Source organism: Pseudophryne corroboree, chromosome 12, assembly GCF_028390025.1.
Source record: "Pseudophryne corroboree isolate aPseCor3 chromosome 12, aPseCor3.hap2, whole genome shotgun sequence".
Classification (NCBI taxonomy): Eukaryota; Metazoa; Chordata; class Amphibia; order Anura; family Myobatrachidae; genus Pseudophryne; species Pseudophryne corroboree.
Genome location: NC_086455.1, coordinates 125505791 through 125532741, shown reverse-complemented (window position 1 = coordinate 125532741; position 26951 = coordinate 125505791). Strand labels below are relative to the sequence as shown.

At 47.3% G+C, this 26951-nt stretch overlaps 1 protein-coding gene across 1 annotated transcript in view; it reads right to left on the bottom strand.

Annotated features, from left to right (window-relative positions):
* NAA30 (N-alpha-acetyltransferase 30, NatC catalytic subunit) overlaps positions 1 to 26951 on the bottom strand; it is a 52567-nt gene that overhangs the window by 7095 nt on the left and 18521 nt on the right. The window lies entirely within an intron of this gene.

Below are 26951 nucleotides of genomic sequence, written 5' to 3'. Positions count from 1 at the left end.
TTAGGTACTGTGCCCGGACGAGCGTACACAATAAGGAAGGATTTATGAATCCCGGGTAAGACTCATACCAGCCACACCAATCACACCGTACAACCTGTGATCTAAACCCAGTTAACAGTATGATAACAGCGGAGCCTCTGAAAAGATGGCTCACAACAATAATAACCCGATTTTTGTAACTATGTACAAGTAATGCAGATAATCCGCACTTGGGATGGGCGCCCAGCATCCACTACGGACTCCGAGAAATAGAATTATCGGTAAGTAAATTCTTATTTTCTCTATCGTCCTAGTGGATGCTGGGGTTCCTGAAAGGACCATGGGGATTATACCAAAGCTCCCAAACGGGCGGGAGAGTGCGGATGACTCTGCAGCACCGAATGAGAGAACTCCAGGTCCTCCTTAGCCAGGGTATCAAATTTGTAGAATTTTACAAACGTGTTCTCCCCCGACCACGTAGCCGCTCGGCAGAGTTGTAATGCCGAGACCCCTCGGGCAGCCGCCCAAGAAGAACCCACCTTCCTTGTGGAGTGGGCTTTTACCGATTTTGGCTGTGGCAGGCCTGCCACAGAATGTGCAAGCTGAATCGTACTACAAATCCAGCGAGCAATAGTCTGCTTAGACGCAGGAGCGCCCAACTTGTTGGGAGCATATAGTATACACAGCGAGTCAGATTTCCTGACTCCAGCTGTCCTTGAAATGTATATTTTTAAAGCTCTGACAACGTCCAACAACTTGGAGTCCTCCAAGTCGCTTGTAGCCGCAGGCACTACAATAGGTTGGTTCAGATGAAATGCTGACACCACCTTAGGGAGAAAATGCGGACGAGTCCGCAGTTCTGCCCTGTCCGAATGGAAAATCAGATATGGGCTTTTGTAAGATAAAGCTGCCAGTTCTGACACTCTCCTGGCCGAAGCCAGGGCTAGTAGCATGGTCACTTTCCATGTGAGATATTTCAAATCCACAGTTTTTAGTGGTTCAAACCAATGAGATTTGAGAAAGTCCAAAACAACATTGAGATCCCACGGTGCCACTGGAGGCACCACAGGGGGCTGTATATGCAGCACTCCCTTAACAAAAGTCTGGACTTCAGGAACTGAAGCCAATTCTTTTTGGAAGAAAATCGACAGGGCCGAAATTTGAACCTTAATAGATCCCAATTTGAGACCCATAGACAATCCTGATTGCAGGAAATGTAGGAATCGACCCAGTTGAAATTCCTCCGTCGGAGCACTCCGATCCTCGCACCACGCAACATATTTTCGCCAAATGCGGTGATAATGTTGCGCGGTTACTTCCTTCCTTGCTTTAATCAAAGTAGGAATGACTTCTTCCGGCATGCCTTTTTCCTTTAGGATCCGGCGTTCAACCGCCATGCCGTCAAACGCAGCCGCGGTAAGTCTTGAAACAGACAGGGACCCTGCTGAAGCAAGTCCCTTCTCAGAGGTAGAGGCCACGGATCTTCCGTGATCATCTCTTGAAGTTCCGGGTACCAAGTCCTTCTTGGCCAATCCGGAACCACTAGTATCGTTCTTACGCCTCTTTGCCGTATAATTCTCAATACTTTTGGTATGAGAGGCAGAGGAGGAAACACATACACCGACTGGTACACCCAAGGCGTTACCAGCGCGTCCACAGCTATTGCCTGCGGATCTCTTGACCTGGCGCAATATCTGTCCAGTTTTTTGTTGAGGCGAGACGCCATCATGTCCACCATTGGTCTTTCCCAACGGGTTACCAGCATATGGAAAACTTCTGGATGAAGTCCCCACTCTCCCGGGTGAAGGTCGTGTCTGCTGAGGAAGTCTGCTTCCCAGTTGTCCACTCCCGGGATGAACACTGCTGACAGTGCTATCACATGATTCTCTCCAGCGAAGAATCCTTGCAGCTTCTGCCATTGCACTCCTGCTTCTTGTGCCGCCCTGTCTGTTCACATGGGCGACTGCCGTGATGTTGTCCGACTGGATCAACACCGGTTTTCCTTGAAGCAGAGGTTCTGCCTGGCTTAGAGCATTGTAGATTGCTCTTAGTTCCAGAATGTTTATGTGAAGAGACGTTTCCAGGCTCGACCACACGCCCTGGAAGTTTCTTCCTTGTGTGACTGCTCCCCAGCCCCTCAGGCTGGCGTCCGTGGTCACCAGGATCCAATCCTGTATGCCGAATCTGCGGCCCTCCAATAGATGAGCACTCTGCAACCACCACAGAAGAGATACCCTTGTCCTTGGAGACAGGGTTATCCGCTGGTGCATCTGAAGATGCGACCCTGACCATTTGTCCAACAGATCCCTCTGGAAAATTCTTGCGTGGAATCTGCCGAATGGAATTGCTTCGTAAGAAGCCACCATTTTTCCCAGGACTCTTGTGCATTGATGTACAGACACCTTTCCTGGTTTTAGGAGGTTCCTGACAAGCTCGGATAACTCCTTGGCTTTTTCCTCCGGGAGAAAAACCTTTTTCTGAACCGTGTCCAGAATCATCCCTAGGAACAGCAGACGTGTTGTCGGAATTAACTGGGATTTTGGAATATTCAGAATCCACCCGTGCTGTTTTAGCACTTCTTGAGACAGTGCTAATCCCATCTCTAGCTGTTCTCTGGACCTTGCCCTTATTAGGAGATCGTCCAAGTATGGGATAATTAATACGCCTTTTCTTCGAAGAAGAATCATCATCTCGGCCATTACCTTGGTAAAGACCCGAGGTGCCGTGGACAATCCGAACGGCAGCGTCTGAAACTGATAGTGACAGTTCTGTACGACGAACCTGAGGTACCCCTGGTGTGAGGGGTAAATTGGAACGTGGAGATACGCATCCTTGATGTCCAAGGATACCATAAAGTCCCCTTCTTCCAGGTTCGCTATCACTGCTCTGAGTGACTCCATCTTGAACTTGAACTTCTTTATGTACAGGTTCAAGGATTTCAGATTTAGAATAGGTCTTACCGAGCCATCCGGCTTCGGTACCACAAATAGAGTGGAATAATACCCCTTTCCTTGTTGTAAAAGGGGTACCTTGACTATCACCTGCTGAGAGTACAGCTTGTGAATGGCTTCCAAGACCGTCACCCTGTCGGAGGGGGACGTTGGTAAAGCAGACTTCAGGAAACGGCGAGGTGGATCCGTCTCTAGTTCCAACCTGTACCCCTGAGATATTATCTGCAGGATCCAGGGATCTACCTGCGAGTGAGCCCACTGCGCGCTGAAATTCTTGAGACGACCCCCCACCGCCCCCGAGTCCGCTTGAGAAGCCCCAGCGTCATGCTGAGGCTTTTGTAGAAGCGGGGGAGGGCTTCTGTTCCTGGGAAGGAGCTGCCTGTTGCCGTCTCTTCCCCCTTCCTCTGCCTCGTGGCAGATATGAATATCCCTTTGCTCTCTTGTTTTTAAAGGAACGAAAGGGCTGCGGTTGAAAAGTCGGTGTCTTTTTCTGTTGGGGAGTGACTTGAGGTAAAAAGGTGGATTTCCCGGCTGTAGCCGTGGCCACCAAATCCGATAGACCGACACCAAATAACTCCTCCCCTTTATACGGCAAAACTTCCATATGTCGTTTTGAGTCCGCATCGCCTGACCACTGTCGCGTCCATAAACTTCTTCTAGCCGAAATGGACATAGCACTTACCCGTGATGCCGGGTGGTCTTCTGTTTGCCGGCGGTCGGGCTCCCGGCGCTCAGTATACCGGCGCCGGGAGCCCGACAGCCGGCATACCGACACTTATTTTCCCTCGTGGGGGTCCACGACCCCCATAGAGGGAGAATAAAATAGTGTGGCGCGCGTAGCGCGCCACCGTGCCCGTAGCGTGGCGAGCGCAGCGAGCCCGCAAGGGGCTCATTTGCGCTCGCCAAGCTGTCGGTAAGCCGGCGGTCGGGCTCCCGGCGCCGGGATGCTGGTCGCCGGGAGCCCGACCGCCGGCCAGCCGTAGTGAACCCGTGATGCCAGTGTGCAGATATCCCTCTGTGCATCACGCATATAAAGAAATGCATCCTTTATTTGCTCTAAAGACAGTAAAACATTGTCCCTATCCAGGGTATCAATATTTTCAATCAGGGACTCTGACCAAGCTACCCCAGCACTGCACATCCAGGCTGTCGCTATAGCTGGTCGTAGTATTACACCTGTATGTGTGTATATACTTTTTTGGATATTTTCCATCCTCCTATCTGCTGGATCTTTAAGTGCGGCCGTCTCAGGAGAGGGTAACGCCACTTGTTTTGATAAGCGTGTGAGCGCCTTGTCCACCCTAGGAGGTGTTTCCCAGCGCGCCCTAACCTCTGGCGGGAAAGGGTATAAAGCCAATAACTTCTTTGAAATTAGCATTTTTTTATCGGGGGCAACCCACGCTTCATCACACACCTCATTTAATTCTTCTGATTCAGGAAAAACTATAGGTAGTTTTTTCACACCCCACATAATACCCTGTTTAGTGGTACCTGTAGTATCAGCTATATGTAACGCCTCCTTCATTGCCAAAATCATATAACGTGTGGCCCTACTGGAAAATACGGTTGATTCGTCACCGTCACCACTAGAATCAGTGCCTGTGTCTGGGTCTGTGTCGACCGACTGAGGCAAAGGGCGTTTTACAGCCCCTGACGGTGTCTGAGGCGCCTGGACAGGCACTAATTGATTGTCCGGCCGTCTCATGTCGTCAAACGACTGCTTTAGCGTGTTGACACTATCCCGTAATTCCATAAATAAAGGCATCCATTCTGGTGTCGACCCCCTAGGAGGTGACATCCCCATATTTGGCAATTGCTCCGCCTCCACACCAATATCGTCCTCATACATGTCGACACACACGTACCGACACACAGCAGACACACAGGGAATGCTCTTAACGAAGACAGGACCCCACTAGCCCTTTGGGGAGACAGAGGGAGAGTTTGCCAGCACACACCAAAAGCGCTATATATGACAGGGATAGCCTTATAATAAGTGCTCCCTGTATAGCTGCTTTAATAATATATTTTTGCCACAATTTTGCCCCCCCCTCTCTTTTTTACCCTGTTTCTGTAGTGCAGTGCAGGGGAGAGCCTGGGAGCCGTCCTGACCAGCGGAGCTGTGTAAGGAAAATGGCGCTGTGTGCTGAGGAGATAGGCCCCGCCCCTTTTCCGGCGGGCTCGTCTCCCGCTCTTTAGTGGATTCTGGCAGGGGTTAAATATCTCCATATAGCCCCCGGAGGCTATATGTGAGGTATTTTTAGCCAAATTAGGTTTTCATTTGCCTCCCAGGGCGCCCCCCTCCCAGCGCCCTGCACCCTCAGTGACTGCCGTGTGAAGTGTGCTGAGAGGAAAATGGCGCACAGCTGCAGTGCTGTGCGCTACCTTTAGAAGACTGAGGAGTCTTCTGCCGCCGATTCTGGACCTCTTCTCGTTTCAGCATCTGCAAGGGGGCCGGCGGCGAGGCTCCGGTGACCATCCAGGCTGTACCTGTGATCGTCCCTCTGGAGCTAATGTCCAGTAGCCAAGAAGCCAATCCATCCTGCACACAGGTGAGTTCACTTCTTCTCCCCTAAGTCCCTCGTTGCAGTGATCCTGTTGCCAGCAGGACTCACTGTAAAATAAAAAAACTAAGCTAAACTTTTCTAAGCAGCTCTTTAGGAGAGCCACCTAGATTGCACCCTTCTCGGCCGGGCACAAAAATCTAACTGAGGCTTGGAGGAGGGTCATAGGGGGAGGAGCCAGTACACACCACCTGATCGTAAAGCTTTACTTTTTGTGCCCTGTCTCCTGCGGAGCCGCTATTCCCCATGGTCCTTTCAGGAACCCCAGCATCCACTAGGACGATAGAGAAACCTTTAGAATTATCTACACCCACCTCCTCATGATAAAATTACAGGCACAGTTAAGGGCCCCATACACTACAGCTGCATGTCAGACCCTCATATCGCATAAGATTTTCCTTGAACCGCCCAGCCGGCTGGATCGCATAGGATACATCGTATGCTGTCCTTTTGCTTAGGATGTATCTTATGCGATCCCAGCCATGCCTGCGGGAACAGACATATTACGAGTGCAGCACTAACGACCTAGGGGCTCTGATCCGATGCTCACGGGACCGCGCATCGGATTGGATGTAAAACGCATCCGATTTGCCACTTTCCATCCGATTTATTGACCCGAAACAATAATCGTCCATTATTGTTGTTGTTGTTGTTGTGTATGGGCTATTTACTATGACAGTAAGGGTACGGACAGTGGCTGGATCACTCAAGCACATATTTTGCATATGAATTATTACAGTGTGATGTCTGCTTCGTCTTATTGTACTGCTGGAATATAGATCTCTTCCCAATTACTAGAACCTTTACAATTGGCAGGTGTTTTTTTTTCTACACGCATTTATCTTGCTCCTGACAGTCTGACATCCCCACAGCAATATGCTCCTGTCCCACGCATTGCTATAGGGATAGTGTTACTGTGATAATACGCTGTCAGGGGTACACCAGAGAGAGATCAACCTAGCACTTCAGACACCAGGATCTTTGCTATAAAGCACATACTGGTTGGAAGATTCTGGTTCCAATCAGTATGTGCACCTCAGCTACAGGCGATATTTAATGCAAGTTCCTTTCAACAATAGTCTTGTTTGTCCCTCTCTCAAAGTGCAAGCACTCTTACCAAATGAAATTTATATAGAGTCGGGGTACTATGTAGCACTGTAAAGGGGGGAACAAAGAGTAGTAAGACGGAGAGTGGCCAGACTGCCATTCATGTGGCTATTACTTTGACACATACCACCTACCAAAACATTTCTGCAGACTAAGCACGCCCTTTCATGGCAATGATAGTGACTTGGTATCCAAATTCCCCAGGTCTCAGTCTGATTGAATATATGTGGGAGGTGCTGGAAAAACCAGCCCAAGCAATGGAGGTCCCACCTCGCAACTTACGCGGGTCTGCTGATGTCTTGGTGCAAGATAGCGCAGACCACTTTCAGGGGCCTTGTGGAGTCCATGCCACAATGGCTCAGCGCTGTTTTGGCAGACTGTTTAATGTTATGGCTGATCAGGGTACACACACATACATACAAATCTATAACCATTAAGGAATTAAAAGGGTAAAATCTAGCACATACTGAGACATGACTGAGCAGAGAGGCTTTGAAACCGCTGATCACTGCCGACATCCATACTTGTTTTCCCTTAAAAGAGCTGTAAAATGAACAGCTAAGATAATTCAGTTGCACGTTTGAAATAAAACTTAAAAATGGTATCCGGTCACATGGTCAACAGTGACCACGCCGACATTCAGAATGTTGACGTTCGTCAAAGACATTCTGAGGAAGCCGATGGTTAGGGACCAGAGGCAGGGTTCGGGATTAGGAACAGCGTCGAGAAAATACTAGCCAGAACACTGCACGTCAGACGCCTGCACTAGAACCAGGAATACGACACTGGAGCGGCTGCAATCCCAGTGCGCCGTCAGTGACATAGGTCGACATTCCATCAGGTAATCGGTGACAACGTGATGAATGTCGAAGGGGAAACTTACAACCTAATATACCCGCCCCCCCCCCTAAAATCTGCTGTAAAAAACAAACAAAACCCCCCACTTTTATGGGATTTCTGCTTTACTATGATTAGAATACTAAGATGCAAATACTTTAATAGGCTGGCTCCACCCAGTGGCCACATTCTGGAATGACATTGCCAAGAAATAACTTAAAATCTTTCAGGAGGTGGAAATCCACATGTACTGCAAGAACACAAATAAATCCTTGACATTAAAACAAATGATTTCCAGAATTCACCTTAGATTACAAAGTACAATATAAACACGACCACAGAATATGTGGTATTCATTGGGAAAGCATTACATGCAATGCGTTACCTAAAGCAGGGATTTTCTCTATATTAAATTGTCTAGCTGTAGAACTGCATGTCCCTTACATATTCTGCCAACATTTGGACCTGTAGTTAAAGTTATTCGGAACTAGCTGCTGCCCACAGCTTTGCTGGCGATGAAGTTGCTTCCGCCTACTTTTAGTTTTTTTAATCCCTGGTACTTTAGTTGTATTAAGGAATCCCCAAATTTGCACATATACAGGGTCGCATTGTTGTTCATTCACTGGAGTTGCCAGCGTGACCTGCAGCTTTACACAGACTGGCAGTCACAAAGCCATGTGTACAATTAAGTTATATGTTTACCATTTACCCTCCTGGAGTGTGGGTGCAATGATACATGGACTATTCTATTCCATGAGTTATACCAAATAGAACAGCAGAGGCTTCCTCAAATACAGTAGTTTTTGAGTGAATTAACCTGGAATTAAAAAAATTCTAAAAACAGGATTTTTAGATTTACCAGTAAAATCCTGAATTCAAAGGGTACAACGGAGTTACACTGTGGTATAGTCGGTGAAGAGTAGAGCCTGGCTCTTTACATCTGAAGACCTGAAACAGCCTCCTCAATCCACTAAACCCCACCAGACTAAATTAAGATTAACCAAGCACATGCAATGACCAGGAAAAACACCAACTGAAGGAAGAAAAAGGTCCCTAACTAGAGGACTATAGGTCCCAACACTGGACAACAAGCAGCACAACCAGACACACACACACACACACACACACACACACACACAGCAGCTCAGGAAGGGATTCCAGTGTTCACCAGGGATTTTACTGGTAAGTACATCATTCACTGGGGGACACTGGAGTTACAATAGGGATGTCCCAAAGCAGGAGTCCTCATGAGAGGGAGCACACTGTGGACGCCTAAAGCATCTGGCTTCCGTGAACGAAAAAGTATGAAGGAAAAAAGAAAAAAAATTACGTTAAATTTGACAAACGTATGTACGGATGTCCAGGTTGCAGCCAGGCAAACAGCGAGGAAGGAGGGGTTTCAGCGCTCACCTTGTGTGTATGATTGTGTATATGGAGATTGACATTATGTGTATGGATTAAATAATTTTATTTGTACATTACAATAAAATCAATTCACAAGCTGAAAAGGAAAGTACAGTGGTATGCACACATAGGTACATAGTGTTTATACAATGCACAGTGTTGCTTCAGCGTAAACGCAAATGAGCAGATGCATCAGATGATAAGTTCCAAGGTTAAGAAAGTAAGTTTAATTTGTTGGTAAAGAACCAGTCAATAGTATCCAGCGCTTGCATGCTGTTGTAGGATAAACCAGTTATTGTGCTAGACAGGTTAGAAATGCTCCAGTGCTTGCATGCTGCTGGAAATTGTAGTCGGGAATTGTGGCTGGATGGCCGGTGTCCCGTACCCACCAGCTTACCCTTCTGATGTCACCACGGATGTTCTGATGTCCTTCTGGTGCACCAGGGATCACACAAGGACGATCACCCCTTGGTGACATCAGAAGGGTAAGCTAGTATAACTGGTGGGTACGGGAGAGTAGACCATCCAGCCACAACTCCTGACTACTATTTCCAGCAGCATTCAAGCACTGGAGCATTTGTAACCTGTGTAGCACAATAACCGGTTTATCCTACAACAGCATGCAAGCACTGGATACTATTGACTGGTTCTTTACCAACAAATTAAATGTACTTTCTTAACCTCTGAACTCTTATCTGATGCATCCGCTTATTTGCGTTTACATGGATGCAACCCCCCCCCCCCCCCCCCCCCCCCTCCGCGTTATTTTAATTGGTTATGTCCTCATTTGCCATATGGCAGTTTAATATAATATACAAACAGAACAAGCCACGAGCTACACCATTTAATTTTATTGAATACACATATATAACATACCAATCCAAGAACTCTGATGTGACTAATTGGGGGAGCGAAGCTTAAAAAGGGGAAGATTTTATTTTACAGATACCATTCTGCAATATCTACACAGAACCAAATTAGGGGCACTATTGTGTGGCATAATGTGAACAGGGGAGCCACTATTGTGTGGCATAATGTAAACAGGGGAGCCACTATTGTGTGGCATAATGTGAATTGAAGGGCATTACATTATAGTACACATAATGTAACATTGGTTTTAATAGGATTTTAATACCTACCGGTAAATCCTTTTCTCATAGTCCGTAGAGGATGCTGGGGACTCCAAAAGGACCATGGGGTATAGACGGGATCCGCAGGAGACATGGGCACACTATAAGACTTTTACTGGGTGTGAACTGGCTCCTCCCTCTATGCCCCTCCTCCAGATCTCCGTTATAGGAACTGTGCCCAGGGGAGACTGACATTTCGAGGAAAAGGATTTTTGTTAACTAAGGGTGAGATACATACCAGCTCACACCACAAACACACCGTACAACTGGATTAGCAGGAATACCAGATAACAGTATGAACGAAAAACAGCAATAAGCTGAACATAACCGATACACAACCTTCGTGTAACCGAAACCAACAACCAACAATACAACGGCAAGTAACAGTACGCACGGGAATGGGCGCCCAGCATCCTCTACGGACTAGGAGAAAAGGATTTACCAGTAGGTATTAAAATCCTATTTTCTCTTACGTCCTAAAGGATGCTGGGGACTCCAAAAGGACCATGGGGTCTATACCAAAGCTCCAGACCGGGCGGGAGAGTGCGGACAACTCGGCAGCACCGATTGAGCAAACATGAGGTCCTCATCAGCCAGGGTATCGTACTGGTAGAACTTGGCAAAAGTGTTTGAACCCGACCACGTAGCTGCTCGGCACAGCTGAAGTGCCGAGACCCCTCGGGCAGCCTTCCTGGTAGAATGGGCCTTTACCGTCTTCGGCAACGGCAACCCAGCCGTAGAATGACCGTGCTGAATCGTATTACAAATCCAGCGTGCAATAGTCTGCTTGGAAGCAGGATTTCCAATCTTGTTGGAAGCATACAGGACAAACAGAGCCTCAGTTTTCCTAACAAGAGCCGTTCTGGCGACATAAATCTTCAAAGCTCTCACGACATCAAGAGATTTTGGCACTGCCACAGCATCGGTAGCCACAGGCACCACAATAGGTTGGTTTATGTGAAACGAAGAAACCACCTTAGGCAAAAATTGTTGACAAGTACTCAATTCCGCTCTATCCACATGGAAAATCAAATATGGGCTCTTGTGAGACAAAGCCGCCAATTCTGACACCCATTTGGCGGACGCTAGGGCCAAAAGCATGACCACTTTCCAAGTGAGAAATTTTAACTCAACCGTTCGCAAAGGTTCAAACCAGTGAGACATAAGAAACTGTAACACCACTTCAAGATCCCATGGTGCCACGGGTGGCACAAACGGAGGATGGATATGCAGCACTCCCTTCACGAAAGTCTGAACTTCAGGAAGAGCGGGCAATTCTTTTTGAAAGAAAATAGATAAAGCCAAAATCTGCACTTTCATGGAACCCAATATCAGGCCTGCATCCACGCCTGCCTGCAAATAATGGAGGAAACGACCCAGGTGAAACTCCTCCGCAGGAGCTTCTTTGGCTTCACACCACGACACATTTTCTCCAAATACGGTGATAATGCTTCGCCGTGACCTCCTTTCTAGCGTTAAGGAGAGTGGGAATGACTTCCCCGGGAATACCTTTACGAGCTAGAATTTGGCGTTCAACCTCCACGCCGTCAAACGCAGCCGCGGTAAGTCCGGAAACACGCATGGCCCCTGCAGTAACAGCTCCTCTATGAGAGGAAGCGGCCAAGGATCTTCTATGAGCAATTCCTGAAGATCCGGATACCAGGCCCTCCGTGGCCAATCTGGAACGACGAGTATTGCCTGAACCCTTGTTCGTCTTATGATCCTCAACACTCTTGGAATGAGAGGAAGTGGAGGGAACACATACACCGCATGAAACACCCACGGAGTTACCAGGGCGTCCACTGCACTGGCTTGGGGGTCCCGTGACCTGGAAAAATACCTCGGAAACTTCTTGTTGAGGAGAGACGCCATCATGTCTATTTGAGGAAATCGCCAACGCCTTGTCATTTCTGCAAATACCTCTTGATGAAGGGCCCACTCTCCTGGATGGAGATCATGTCTGCTGAGGAAGTCTGCTTCCCAGTTGTCCACGCCCGGAAGGAAGACTGCTGACAGAGCGCTCACGTGCTGTTCCGCCCAGCGGAGAACTCTTGTGACCTCCGCCATTGCCGCTCTGCTCTTTGTTCCGCCCTGGCGGTTTACGTACGCCACCGCTGTTATGTTGTCCGACTGAATCAGGACAGGTAGACCTTGAAGAAGGTTTTTCGCTTGCAGAAGGCCGTTGTAAATGGCTCTTAACTCCAGAACATTTATGTGGAGACAAGATTCCTGGCTTGACCATTTTCCCTGGAAACTTCTCCCTTGTGTGACTGCACCCCAGCCTCGGAGACTTGCATCTGTGGTCAGCAGGACCCAATCCTGGATTCCGAACCTGCGTCCCTCTAGAAGGTGAGAACTTTGCAGCCACCACAGGAGAGAAATTCTGGTCCTGGAAGATAGACTTATTTTCTGGTGCATGTGCAGGTGAGACCCGGACCATTTGTACAGCAGTTCCCACTGAAACACCCGGGCATGAAACCTGCCAAACGGAATGGCTTCGTAAGCCACAACCATCTTCCCTAGCACTCTAGTGCATTGATGAATCGACACTCTTGCCGGTTTCAGAATCTCCTTGACCATGGTCTGGATTTCCAGAGCTTTTTCCGCCATAAGAAACACTCTGTAGTTCCGTGTCTAGGATCATGCCCAAGAAGGGCAGCCGAGTTGTCGGTACCAACTGAGACTTTGGCAAATTTAGAATCCAACCATGATGTTGCAGAACCGTCAGGGAGAGTTCCATATTTCTTAGCAACTGCTCTTTTGATCTCGCCTTTATCAGGAGATCGTCCAAGTACGGGATAATTGTGACACCCTGCTTGCATAAGAGTACCATCATTTCCGCCATCACTTTGGTGAAGACCCTCGGGGCCGTGGAAAGCCCAAACGGCAATGTCTGAAATTGGTAATGACAATCCTGCACCGCAAATCTCAGGAAGGCCCGATGAGGAGGATATATCGGGACGTGTAAGTAGGCATCTTTTATGTCGACTGACGCCATAAAATCCCCCCCTTCTAGGCTGGAAATCACAGCTCGAAGAGATTCCATCTTGAACTTGAAAGTTTTCAAGTACGGATTGAGGGATTTTAGGTTCAGGATCGGTCTGACCGAGCCGTCCGGCATTGGCACGACAAAGAGGCTTGAATAGAACCCTTCCCCCCCGTTGGGACGGGGGAACCGGGACAATGACCCTCTGTTGACACAACTTTTGTATCGCAGCATTTACTACTTCTCTTTCTGGAATAGAAACTGGCAAGGCTGATTTGAAAAATCGTCGGGGGGGGGGGGGGCGGCATCTCCTGAAACTCCAGTTTGTACCCCAGGGACACTATGTCTAAGACCCAAGGATCTAGGCCCGATTGAAACCAGACCTGACTGAAGATTCGGAGACGGCCCCCCACCGGCGTCATGCGGTGGGGGGCCCCAGCGTCATGCGGTGGACTTGGTACAGGCGGGGGAGGACCTTTGGTTCTGGGCGCCAGACCCAGCAGGTGACCTTTTTCCCCTTCCTCTACCTTTTGAAGCGAGGAAGGATGAGCCCCTTCCTTTTTTGTATTTATTAGGCCGAAAGGACTGCATCTGATAATGGGGCGTTTTTTTCTGTTGTGCGGGAACTTAAGGAAGAAAAGATGACTTACCCGCAGTAGCGGTAGACACCAGGTCAGCAAGGCCGTCACCAAACAAGACACTACCTTTAAAAAGGGAGAGCTTCAGTAGCTTTCTTGGAGTCGGCATCAGCATTTCATTGATGAATCCACAGCACCCTCCTGGCCGAGACCGCCATGGCATTGATCCCAAGAGGCCAATATCCCTCGCCGCATCCTTTAGGTAAGCTGCAGCGTCTCCGATATAACCAAGAGTCAAAAGACTGTTATCCTTATCAAGGGTATCCATGTCAGATGCCAAATTATCAGCCCACTTTGCAATAGCACTACTCACCCATGCCGACGCCACGGCAGGCCTGAGGAGTGCACCCGTAGTGACGTAAATGGCCTTCAATGTCGTTTCCTGCCTGCGATCCGCAGGATCCTTGAGGTCAGCCGTGTCAGGAGACGGAAGTGCCACCTTTTTGGACAGTCTGGACAGAGCCTTGTCCACATTGGGAGACGACTCCCATTTCTCCCTGTCGTCAGAGGGGAAAGGATATGCCATAAAAATTCTCTTGGGAATCTGCCACCTTTTGTCAGGCGACTCCCAAGCCTTTTCACAAAGGGCGTTCAGTTCATGAGACGGGGGAAACGTCACCTCAGGCTTTTTTTCCCTTATACAAACAAACCCTCGTATCTGGAACAGCAGGTACTTCAGATATATGTAAAACATCTTTAATAGCCACAATCATGTACTGAATACTCTTAACCAATTTCGGATGTAAACTGGCCTCACTGAAGTCGACACTGGAATCAGAGTCTGTGTCGGTATCCGTATCTGCCATCTGGGTAAATGAACGTTTTTGTGACCCTGAGGGGGCCTGTACCTGAGACAAAGCGTCCTCCATGGATTTTCTCCACGTTTGTGTCTGAGAATCAGATTTATCCAGCCTTAGACAATAACGCCACATTTGCATTCAATGTACTCAACATATTTACCCAATCAGCAGTCGGCTGTGCCGACAGGAGTCACTCCCAAATCTTTCTCCGCGCCCCCAGTAACTCCCTCCGGGGAGGAACACTCAGCCTCAGACATGCAGACACACGGTACCGACACACACACATACTCACACTGGCCAAAGGGGACAGACCCACAGAGAAGCCTGTAGAGAGAACACAGAGGGAGTATGCCAGCTCACACCCCAGCGCCCATATACTACTAAATAAATAATATAGGATGTCTGCGCTGTAAATATATAGCACCAATTGCCTGTGCCCCTCCCCCCCCCCCCCGTTTTGCTCCCTGTACTTGTAAGGAGAGCGGAGGTCCGGGCCAGCGTCTCTGCATGCATTGTGAAGTAGATAAAATGGCGCTGGTAAGCCGTGCGGCTAAGCCCCGCCCCTTCCCGGCGCGCTACAGTCCCGCTAAAAATGTAAAATATTATACTGGCGGGAGTTACATATACAGTGCCCAGGCACCCCTAATATGTATTTTTGCTAGTGGAAAAAGGCTCCAGTAACCTGCTGCCCAGGGCGCTCCCCCCCAGCGCCCTGCACCCTGTGAGTGCCGTTGGTGTGTGGGAGCATGGAGCGCAGCGCGACCGCTGCACTGTACCTCCGTTACTGAAGTCTTCTGTTCTTCTAATACTCACCCGGTTTCTTTCTTTGGCTTCTTTGAGGGGGTGACGGCGCGGCTCCGGGAACAAGCAGCTAGGCGCACCAAGTGATCGAACCCTCTGGAGCTAATGGTGTCCAGTAGCCTAAGAAGCAGAGCCCTTAACTCAGAAGAAGTAAGTCTGACTTCTCTCCCCTCAGTCCCACGAAGCAGTGAGCCTGTAGCCAGCAGGTCTCCCTGAAAATAAAAAAGCCTAACAAAGTCTTTCCAGAGAAACTCAGTAGAGCTCCCCTAGTGTGTGTCCAGTCTCTCCTGGGCACAGAATCTAACTGAGGTCTGGAGGAGGGGCATAGAGGGAGGAGCCAGTTCACATCCATTCAGTCTTATAGTGTACCCATGTCTCCTGCAGATCCCGTCTATATCCCATGGTCCTTTTGGAGTCCCCAGCATCCTCTAGGACGTAAGAGAAATATTAAATAACTGATGTATACATAACTGTACATCAGCTTTAGTGATGAATCCTACATGTTTCCCTTCAAAATTAGAATGTGCCCTGATCAGCACATAGAGGCAACACTACCAATAACATTGGATCACATGAAATCCAATTTAAATAGTGCCAGATCACTATGTAGAGCTTTAGAGCTGGTACGGGTATATATTGGGAATAGCATGTTTATTCCTACTGGCATAGCGTGCCGGGTACATCTCATATACACCTTCCACTAATGTTAGCAAATGTTTGGCACTGCTAATGTAACATATTGGGCACGGCTGTTAATTTGATTTTCAAGAAGTAAAATGCTTAGTCATTGTCAAGTACGATAAATGTAATATGTAACGAGTGATGCATGAATCCATTTGTATAATAGAGTACATCTTACGCTGGGTAGTTGCACTGAATACAGTATAAAAGGTATTTATGGACGGATTAGAGTAGTTCAAATATGTATATGCCATCACAGGTTTGTGATCTACAGAGACTGTAGCATGATGGGAGCTCAATGGATAACAGCTTGGAATGGCACATAAGGAGATGCTTTGGATTTGTGGTGCTTTTCCTGCACTATTAAATAATGTATGCTCATACTGGGCTCGATCTTTTTGAGCTCGGAAGTTCTGCTTTTCCAAGATGGACAACCCTGGGCAAGATTCAATTGTTTATCGTGGCACCGATAGCTGCTGGGAGCCTGGGGGTGCGAGCTGAAATGCCAGCACCAGCAGCTGTTTACGCCCAACAGATTGAAAAACTGGATTGCTCAGGTCGGGCACGAATCAAGGGTGGAGAAACTGAAGTGTGCTTAAAGTGACCAGTTTTGGTCACTTTAGATGGCACATCGGGCGCGATAAAACAATGGAAGAGACGTACAAAAAACTGATGTGTCAAATGCGCTATATCCAGTGCTATTTGACAATTACATTGAACATCCTAATATATGAAAGTAGATAACCGAGAAAATCACTTTTCTTTACGATATCTGCAATCATCAATTTTCATGACGGAAATCACTCAGATTTTACAAAAAGTCGATAAGCGCTCATTTAAACTTCATGTACCAGCAGCATTATTTGCCGCAATGTGCATCACCGGTGTCTCCACTCTGCCAGCTGAGACGTTAATACATTGCGCCATTATTGCTTACTACCCCTACTTAACAACTTGCCTGGGCTTTCCCTGGCATGGTCACATCTGATGCGACCAGTTAGTAACGCCTACTGAGCAGCTGTGGGAAGATAACATTCCCACATCCGCCAAGCTCAGAGAGTCCTCCTGGTCCCCCTACACCCTCGGATCCTCCCACAGTATCCTGATCACTGCTTCCCGCAGTGTTCGGGCTGTCCATGGCAAGCCTTTCCCACCTTCACCTGGCGGTTGAAGAGATCTGCAGCCACCGGGACCATCCAAGCGCTGTCTGCACCTAGTGTGAGTGCACGCCCGGCGGCTGCAGAGATCCATAGCCACCGGGACCATCCATCGCTGTCTTCCCCCAGTGTGAGTGCACGCCCGGCGGCTGCAAAGATCCATAGCCACCGGGATCATCCAGCGTTGTCTGCCCCCAGTGTGAGTGAGAGCCGCAGCCGTCGGGGCCATCCATCCCTACATGTCTCCAATGCCACCGGGGTCATCCATCGCTGTCCGCCCCCTCTGTGAGCGGAGAGACGCCACAGTGGGGGCGGACAGCGATGGATGACCCCGCCGGGTGTGCGCTCACAGTGGGGGCATGTAGGGATGGATGGCTCCGGCGAAATGAAGTTGTGGGGTATGGGAGGCCCCCAAAATACCTTTCACTAGCTGGGGAGGAGGGGGGTTATATAATAAAAAATAAACAATATTACACACATAGGGACACACAGGGAGGGGTGGGGGTGGGTAAAGCTGGGGATCTTTTGCCACTGGAGGGGCTATTTCTGATAGGGGGTGGTTAGTGATTTTACAATGAGGGCCTATGGACACGGAGGGATGGAGGGTGTATTCTTTTATGCATAAAATATTTATTTATTTTATTAAAAATACTTAAGCTTTTTTAAATTTAAAAAACAAAAAAACGTCAATTTCTGAGCTGTTTTTCGCCAGAATAATGGTCAGTTAAGTGGTTAATAAGAGTGGATGAAGGACAAGCCACTGCGCGATAAGTGTCACTATAATACATCTTCCTGCATGCACCCTATGGGTCTCCCTCCCCCACACATCCCCATAGCGCCCTCACACTTGTCTCACTCTCCGCGGTGGGATAAAAGTTCTCGTATCATGTGAACATTACTGAACATCAATTGTCCATTAAAATACACCTATAGCTACATCTTTGTGAGAGGCGTGCATTATAAAGTGAGGCTTGGCTTATTAAGTGAGTTTAAAACAGCAACAGGTGAGTTTTAAAATACACCAAGTAACACACAAATTTCCAATACCATTCACATCTGATACAATGTTTGGCCTTGTGCAGTGCAATGTATGTAAAGCATTTGTTTGGAAAGAGGCAGCGTGGAGACTCAGCTGCTGTCCAATCTGTGAGCAATTTTCTCTGCTGAAGGAGGAGATAGCAAAACTGCATGCTGAGATTTGTAGGATGTCTGTGTCTTTGAAGCCTCCACTGCCTCAGAGAGCCACCAGAAGACATTCTGCCTGGACTACTGTGGGCTCTCAAGGGCAGAGATTTCCAGAGGGACACAGACACCTCCCGCAAGCGGTGACACTGCAAAACTCGTATGCTACTCTTGCAGGGCTGGAAGATACAACTAATAGAGGCACTACAGAACAGGAGGATATGGGGACATCTACCAACTATAGGAACAGGAAATGGAACAGGAAAATTGCATCTCCAAAAAGGACTGCACTTCTCTTGGGAGATTCCATTATTAGAGGAATACATCTGGGAAATGCAAATGAAGTAGAGAAACAAGTAAGGTGCTTACCTGGAGCCACAGCTCCAAGGGATAAAGAGCGCATGCTAAGAATTGTGAAGGCAGCAAGAAAAGATGGGGAGGTGGATGTCATTGTCCACCTAGGGACAAATGACCTGGCAAATGCTGAACTCATGGCTGTAAAAGATGAATTTAGGAAGTTGGGGACTGCTCTGAAGCAGGTGGCAACCACTGTATCTTTTTCAGAAGTATTGCCAGTACACAGAGGGGAAGACAGAACTCATTGCATCAGAAACTTCAATATTTGGCTAAGGACATGGTGCAATGAGGAGAGATTTGGATTCATAGGCCAGTCACACCATCTGGCAAGATAGGAGCTTATACAAAAGTGACGGCCTGCACCCATCTTCAAGGGGAACGAGAATACTAACTGAACAGTTTGGATGCTTCATAAAGAACTATTTAAACTAACAAAGGGGGGCAGTGAGCTAAATAGGAATAAAGAAATCTGCTCCCCCAACACAGAGGTATTGTTTCTGCAGGCAAAGGGAATAGGAAGCATATCCACAGCAACAGAAGATAATTCAGATCAAAACCAAATAAAAATAGGCAGAGAGAAGAACATAGCTAGGAACAGAAAAAGCACAAACAAAACTCTAAAAGCTATGTGTGCAAATGCTAGGAGCTTAGGAAATAAAATCCCAGAACTAACTGCAATAATGACAAGGGATGATCTAGACATTGTGGCAATTACAGAGTCATTGTACAATGAAAATCATGACTGGGACATAGCTATACCGGGATATACTTTATTTAGGAAGGACAGAATTGGAAAAATCGGAGGAGGGGTAGCAATGTATGTAAAAATGCCATAAATACTACATTAATACAAAGTATTGAAGAAAAAACTGAGGCCCTTTGGGTGACCATAGAAACAGGGGAAAAGTTGATTATTCGTATTGGCGTGATATACAGGCCACCAGGTCAGGAAGAGGATCTTGACAAGAACCTATTGCAGGACATAACTAAAATGGCATTAAAAGGAGAGGTAATAATCATGGGAGACTTTAATCTTCCTGATGTAAACTGGGAGGTGTCTGTTGCTAGTTCCACTAGAAGTAGGAACATTTTAAATTCCCTTCAGGGAGCATCCCTCCACCAATTGGTGAGGGAGCCCACTCGGAAAGACGCAATATTAGACTTAATACTTACAAATGGAGACAGATTATCGGACGTAAAAGTGGGTGAAAACCTGGGATCCAGTGATCATCAAGCAGTATGGTTCAGCATTAAGACAGAGACTGACTCGTCCCATACAAAAACAAAGGTGTTGGATTTTAGGAAGGCTGATTTTGTAGGGATGGGAAAATGTGTAAGTGATTCTTTGGCAGAGTGGAGGAACTTGGAAACAGTGCAGGAGAGGTGGGAAACATTCAAATGTGCAATATTGAAGGCAACAGACCTTTGTATCAAAACTGTTAGGAAAAACACAAGGAAAAGGAAGCCAGTGTGGTTTGCAAAAGAAGTAGCAAATATTGTGAGAGCAAAAAAGATGGCTTTTAGGAAATATAAGCAGACACAAAATAATGAAGACAAAAAGATATATCTTGTTAGACAGAAGGAGACAAAGAAGGTAATCAGATGTGCAAAGGCACAAGCTGAGGAGAAAATGGCCCAGTCAGTGGGTAAAGGAGGCAAAACTTTTTTTTAGGTATATAAGCGAAAAGAGAAAAACAAAAGGCGGAATTATAAAACTAAAGACGGACACTGGGAGTCTTGTTGAAGGAGACAATTTAATAGCAGATCATCTTAATGATTATTTTTGCTCAGTATTTACTACTGAAAGAGAGGGAAAGGGGCCACAGTTAAGTTGCAGGGATATTCAGGAAAATGAAACAAGTACATTTACAGAGGAGAAGATCCTAACAGAACTCTCAAAGCTGAAAGTGGACAAATCTATGGGGCCAGATGGGATACATCCAAGGATACTAAAAGAACTTAAAGAGGTGCTGGTAGCACCATTGACAGAATTATTCAACCAGTCATTAGCTACAGGAGAAATTCCAGGGGACTGGAAAAGAGCAAACGTAGTCCCACTGCACAAAAGTGGAAGCAAGGAAGAGGCAAACAACTACAGACCAGTGAGTCTTACATCAGTAGTAGGGAAATTGATGGAAACACTCTTAAAAGAAAGAGTTGTAGATTATCTCAAATCCGGCAATTTACAGGATCCCAAACAGCATGGATTCACTGGGGGGAGATCATGTCAAACAAATCTTATTGACTTTTTTGATTGTGTGACTAAAGTGATGGATAAAGGTGGAGCCATGGATATAGCTTATCTAGACTTTAGTAAGGCTTTTGACACAGTTCCACATCGCAGACTGCTAAATAAACTTGAAAGTTTGGGATTGGATATTAGGATTATTGAATGGATAAGATCTTGGTTGAAGGATAGAAAACAGAGAGTTGTGGTAAATGGAGTGCATTCACAGGAGGGAAATGTTACCAGTGGAGTACCCCAGGGATCTGTACTTGGACCAGTGCTTTTTAATATCTTTATTGGTGACATTGCAAATGGCATTAAAGGGAAAGTATGCCTTTTTGCAGATGACACAAAGTTATGCAACAGGGTAGACACACCAGGTGGGGTAAAACAAATGATTGAGGATCTAGGTAGACTAGAGGAATGGTCAAGAGTCTGGCAATTACATTTTAATGCCAAAAAATGCAAAATCATGCACTTGGGTCTCAAAAATCCTAAAGCTAAATACAGTATTAATGGCACTATACTGGAAACTACTGAGGAGGAAAGGGATCTAGGAGTCACTATTTCAGATGACTTAAAAGCAGGTAAGCAATGTAACAAGGCAATGAGGAAGGCTAGTCAGATGCTTGGCTGCATTGGGAGAGGAATCAGCAGCAGAAAGAAAGAAGTAATAATGCCACTGTATAGGTCATTGGTACGGCCTCATCTAGAATACTGTATTCAGTTCTGGAGGCCATATCTTCAAAAGGATATTAATACATTAGAAACTGTACAAAGGAGGGCAACTAAAATGGTGCATGGCCTACATCACAAAACATACCCAGAAAGACTAAGAAATCTCAATATGTATAGTTTGGAGCAGAGAAGGGAAAGGGGAGACATGATAGAAACTTTCAAATATATGAAGGGTTTTAACAAAGTCCAGGAGGGAAACATTCTCCAAATGAAGAGAAGCAATAGGACACGAGGACATGCACCGAGACTGGAGGGGGGTTCAGGGGAAATTTGCGGAAAAATTATTTCACAGAAAGGGTAGTGGACAAGTGGAATAGCCTCCCATCAGAGGTGGTAGAGGCTAAGACAGTAGAGCAATTTAAACATGCATGGGACATAAGGATATCCTTACAAAGAAATAAGGATCAAATAAGGTTAGTGATAAAAAATAATATAAAAAAAAAAATAAGAATTTACTCACCGGTAATTCTATTTCTCGTAGTCCGTAGTGGATGCTGGGAACTCCGTAAGGACCATGGGGAATAGCGGGCTCCGAAGGAGGCTGGGCACTCTAGAAAGATCTTAGACTACCTGGTGTGCACTGGCTCCTCCCACTATGACCCTCCTCCAAGCCTCAGTTAGGTACTGTGCCCGGACGAGCGTACACAATAAGGAAGGATTTTGAATCCCGGGTAAGACTCATACCAGCCACACCAATCACACCGTACAACTCGTGATATGAAACAGTTAACAGTATGAAACAATAGAGCCTCTCAACAGATGGCTTAACAATAACCCGATTTAGTTAACAATAACTATGTACAAGTAATGCAGATAAACCGCACTTGGGATGGGCGCCCAGCATCCACTACGGACTACGAGAAATAGAATTACCGGTGAGTAAATTCTTATTTTCTCTAACGTCCTAGTGGATGCTGGGAACTCCGTAAGGACCATGGGGATTATACCAAAGCTCCCAAACGGGCGGGAGAGTGCGGATGACTCTGCAGCACCGAATGAGAGAACTCCAGGTCCTCCTCAGCCAGGGTATCAAATTTGTAGAATTTTGCAAACGTGTTTGCCCCTGACCAAGTAGCTGCTCGGCAAAGTTGTAAAGCCGAGACCCCTCGGGCAGCCGCCCAAGATGAGCCCACCTTCCTTGTGGAATGGGCATTGACAGATTTTGGCTGTGGCAGGCCTGCCACAGTATGTGCAAGCTGAATTGTACTACAAATCCAACGAGCAATAGTCTGCTTAGAAGCAGGAGCACCCAGCTTGTTGGGTGCATATAGGATAAACAGCGAGTCAGATTTTCTGACTCCAGCCGTCCTGGAAACATATTTTCAGGGCCCTGACAACGTCTAGCAACTTGGAGTCCTCCAAATCCTTAGTAGCCGCAGGCACCACAATAGGCTGGTTCAGGTGAAACGCTGACACCACCTTAGGGAGAAACTGGGGACGAGTCCTCAATTCTGCCCTATCCATATGGAAAATCAAATAAGGGCTTTTACAAGACAAAGCCGCCAATTCTGATACTCGCCTGGCAGAAGCCAAGGCCAATAACATAACCACCTTCCATGTGAGATATTTCAGATCCACGGTTTTTAGTGGTTCAAACCAAAGTGATTTTAAGAAAACTCAACACCACGTTGAGATCCCAAGGTGCCACAGGAGGCACAAACGGGGGCTGACTATGCAGCACTCCTTTTATAAATGTCTGAACTTCAGGTACTGAAGCTAGTTCTTTTTTGAAAGAAAATCGACAGAGCCGAGATCTGTACCTTAATGGAACCCAATTTAAGGCCCATAGTCACTCCTGCTTGCAGGAAATGCAGAAAATCGACCTAGTTGAAATTCCTCTGTTGGGGCCCTTTCGGCCTCACACCATGCAACATATTTTCGCCATATGCGTTGATAATGAGTTGCTGTAACCACTTTCCTGGCTTTAGTAAGCGTAGGAATTACTTCCTCCGGAATACCCTTTTCCTTCAGGATCCGGCGTTCAACCGCCATGCCGTCAAACGCAGCCACGGTAAGTCTTGGAACAGACAGGGCCCCTGCTGCCGCAGGTCCTGACTGAGTGGCAGAGGCCATTGGTCCTCTGATATAAATTCTTGAAGTTCTGGGTACCAAGCTCTTCTTGGCCATCCACGAGTATCGTTCTTACTCCTCGCCTTCTTATTATTCTCAGTACCTTTGGTATGAGAGGCAGAGGGGAGAACACCTAAACCGACTGGTACACCCACGGTGTTACCAGAGCGTCCATAGCTATCGCCTGAGGGTCCCTTGACCTGGAGCAATATCTTTTTTAGCTTTTTGTTAAGGCGGGACGCCATCATGTCCACCTGTGGCCTTTCCCAATGGTGTACAATCCTATTGGAAGACTTCTGGAGGAAGTCCCCATTCTCCCGGGTGGAGGTCGTGTCTGTTGAGAAGATCTGCTTCCCAGTTGTCCACTCCGGGAATGAACACTGCTGACAGTGCTAACACATGATTTTCCGCCTATCGGAGAATCCTTGTGGCTTCTGCCATCGCCATCCTGCTTTTTGTGCCGCCCTGTTGATTACATGGGCGACTGCCGTGATGTTGTCTGATTGGATCAGTACCGACTGGTTTTGAAGCAGAGGCCTTGCTGGCCTCAGGGCATTGTAAATGGCCCTCAGATCCAGAATATTTATGTGTAGGGAAATAACCTGACTTGACCAAAGTCCCTGGAAGTTTCTTCCCTATGCGACTGCCCCCCAGCCTCAAAGGCTGGAATCCATGGTCACTAGGACCTAGTCCTGTATGCCGAACCTGCGGCCCTCTTGAAGATGGGCACTCTGCAGCCACCACAGTAGAGATACCCTGGTCCTTGGAGACAGGGTTATCAGCCTATGCATCGGAAGATGCGATCCGGACCACTTGTCCAACAGGTCCCTCTGAAAAGTTCTTGTATGGAACCTGCCTAATGGGATTGCTTCGTAAGAAGCTACCATTTTTCCCAGGACTCGCGTGCAATGATGCACCGCTACCTATTTTGGTTTCAGGAGGTCTCTGACTAGAGATGACAACTCCTTGGCTTTCTCCTCCGGGAGAAACACTATTTCTGGTTTATGTCCAGAACCATCCCCAGGAACAGCAGACGTGTCATAGGAACCAGCTGTGACTTTGGACTGTTTAGAATCCACCTATGCTGTTGTAGCACTTTCCAAAATAGTGCTACCCCGACTACCAACTGCTCCTTGGACCTCGCCCTTATAACGAGATTGTCCAATTACGGGATATTACAACTCCCTTTTTTTGAAGGAGTATCATCATTTCGGCCATTACCTTGATAAAACACCCTCGGTGCCATGTACAGTCCAAACGGCAGTGTCTGGACTTGGTAATGGTAATCCTGTACCACAAATCTGAGGTACTCCTGGCGAGGATGGTAAATGGGGACATGCAGGTAAGCATCCTTGATGTCCCGGGATACCATGTAATCCCCCTCGTCCAGGCTTGCAATAACCGCCCTGAGCGATTCCATCTTGAACTTGAATTTTTTTATGTTCAAGGATTTTAAATATAAAATGGGTCACACCGAACCATGCGGTTTCGGTACCCCAACCCGTGTGGAATAGTAACCCCGTCCTTGTTGAAGTAGGGGCACCTTGAGTGTTACCTGCTGGGAATACCGCTTATTAATTGCCTCTAGCACAGCCTCCCTGCTTGAGGGAGTTGTCAGCAAGGCATATTTTAGGAAACGGCTGGGGGGAGACATCTCTAATTCCAGCTTGTACCCCTGAAATACTACTTGGAAGAAACAGGGATCCACCTGTGAGCGAGCCCACTAATTGCTGAAATTTTTGAGGCGGCCCCCCACCGTACCGTGGCTACACCTGTGGAGCACCCGCGTCATGGTGTGTACTCACAGGAGGCGGGGGAAGAATCTTGATTCTGGGAACAGGCTGACTGGTGCAGCTTTTTCCCTCTACCCTTGTCTCTGTACAGAAAGGAAGCGCCATTTGACCCGCTTCCTTTTCTGAAGCCGAAAGGACTGTACCTTTTTCTGTGAGGAAACCTGAGGTAACATTATTTCTTCCCAGCAGTTGCTGTGGATACGAGGTCCCAGAGACCATCCCCAAATAATTCCTCACTCTTATAAGGCTCTCTATGCGCTTTTTAAGTCAGCATCACCTGTCCAGTGACAGGTCTCTAATACCCTCCTGACAGAATGGACATTACATTTATTTTGGATGCCAGCCGGCAAAATATCCCTCTGTGCATCCCCCATATATAAGACAACGTCTTTAATATGTTTTTATGTTTGCCAACTATTATCCCTGTTTGACAGGGTCACCAACCACGCTGCAGCAGCACTATCTGCAGGTCTCAGTCTAGTACCTGAGTGTGTAAATACAGACTTCAGGATAGCCTCCTGTTTTTTTTATCAACAGGTACCTATTAAAGTGGCCGTATCCTAAGACGGCAGTGCCACCTTTTTTGACAAACGTGTGAGCGCCTTATCCACCCTAGGGGATATCTCCCAGCGTAACTTATCCTCCTGGCGGGAAAGGGTACGCCATCAGTAACTTTTTATAAATTACCAGTTTCTTAACGGGGGAATCCACGCTTTTCACACACTTCATTTATTCATCTGATGGGGGAACAAAACACTGCCTGTTTTTTCTCCCCAAACCTAAAACCCATTTATAGAGGTTAAAGTCAGAAATGTATAACACATTTTTTATTGCCGGGATCAAGTCACGGATTGGATTGTGTATATGTCTCCACCTTGTCGACACTGGAGTCAGACTCCGTGTCGACATCTGTGTCTGCCATCTGAGAGAGCGGGCGTTTTTGAGCCCCTGATGGCCTTTGAGACGCCTGGGCAGGCGCGGGCTGCGAAGCCGGCTGTCCCACAGCTGTTACGTCATCCACCCTTTTATGTAAGGAGTTGACACTGTCGGTTAATACCTTTTACCTCTCTATCCACTCTGGTGTCGGCCCCACAGGGGGCGACATCACATATATCGGCCTCTGTTCCGTCACCATATAAGCCTCCTCATTCAACATGTCGACACAGCCGTACCGACACACCGCAGACACACAGGGAATGCTCTAAACGAGGACAGGACCCACAAAAGCCTTTGGGGGGACAGAGTGAGAGTATGCCAGCACACACCAGAGCGCATTATACTGCAGGGACTAACTGAGTTATGTCCCCTATAGCTTTATATCTATATATATATATAATGTATACTGCGCCTAAATTTAGTGCCCCCTCTCTCTTTTTTTAACCCTTGTAGACTGCAGGGGAGAGCCAGGGAGCTTCCCTCCAACGGAGCTGTGAGGGAAAATGGCGCCAGTGTGCTGAGGAGATAGGCTCCGCCCCTTTTTCGCGGCCTATTCTCCCGTTTTTTATGGACTTCTGGCAGGGGTATTTACCTCATATATAGCCCCTGGGGC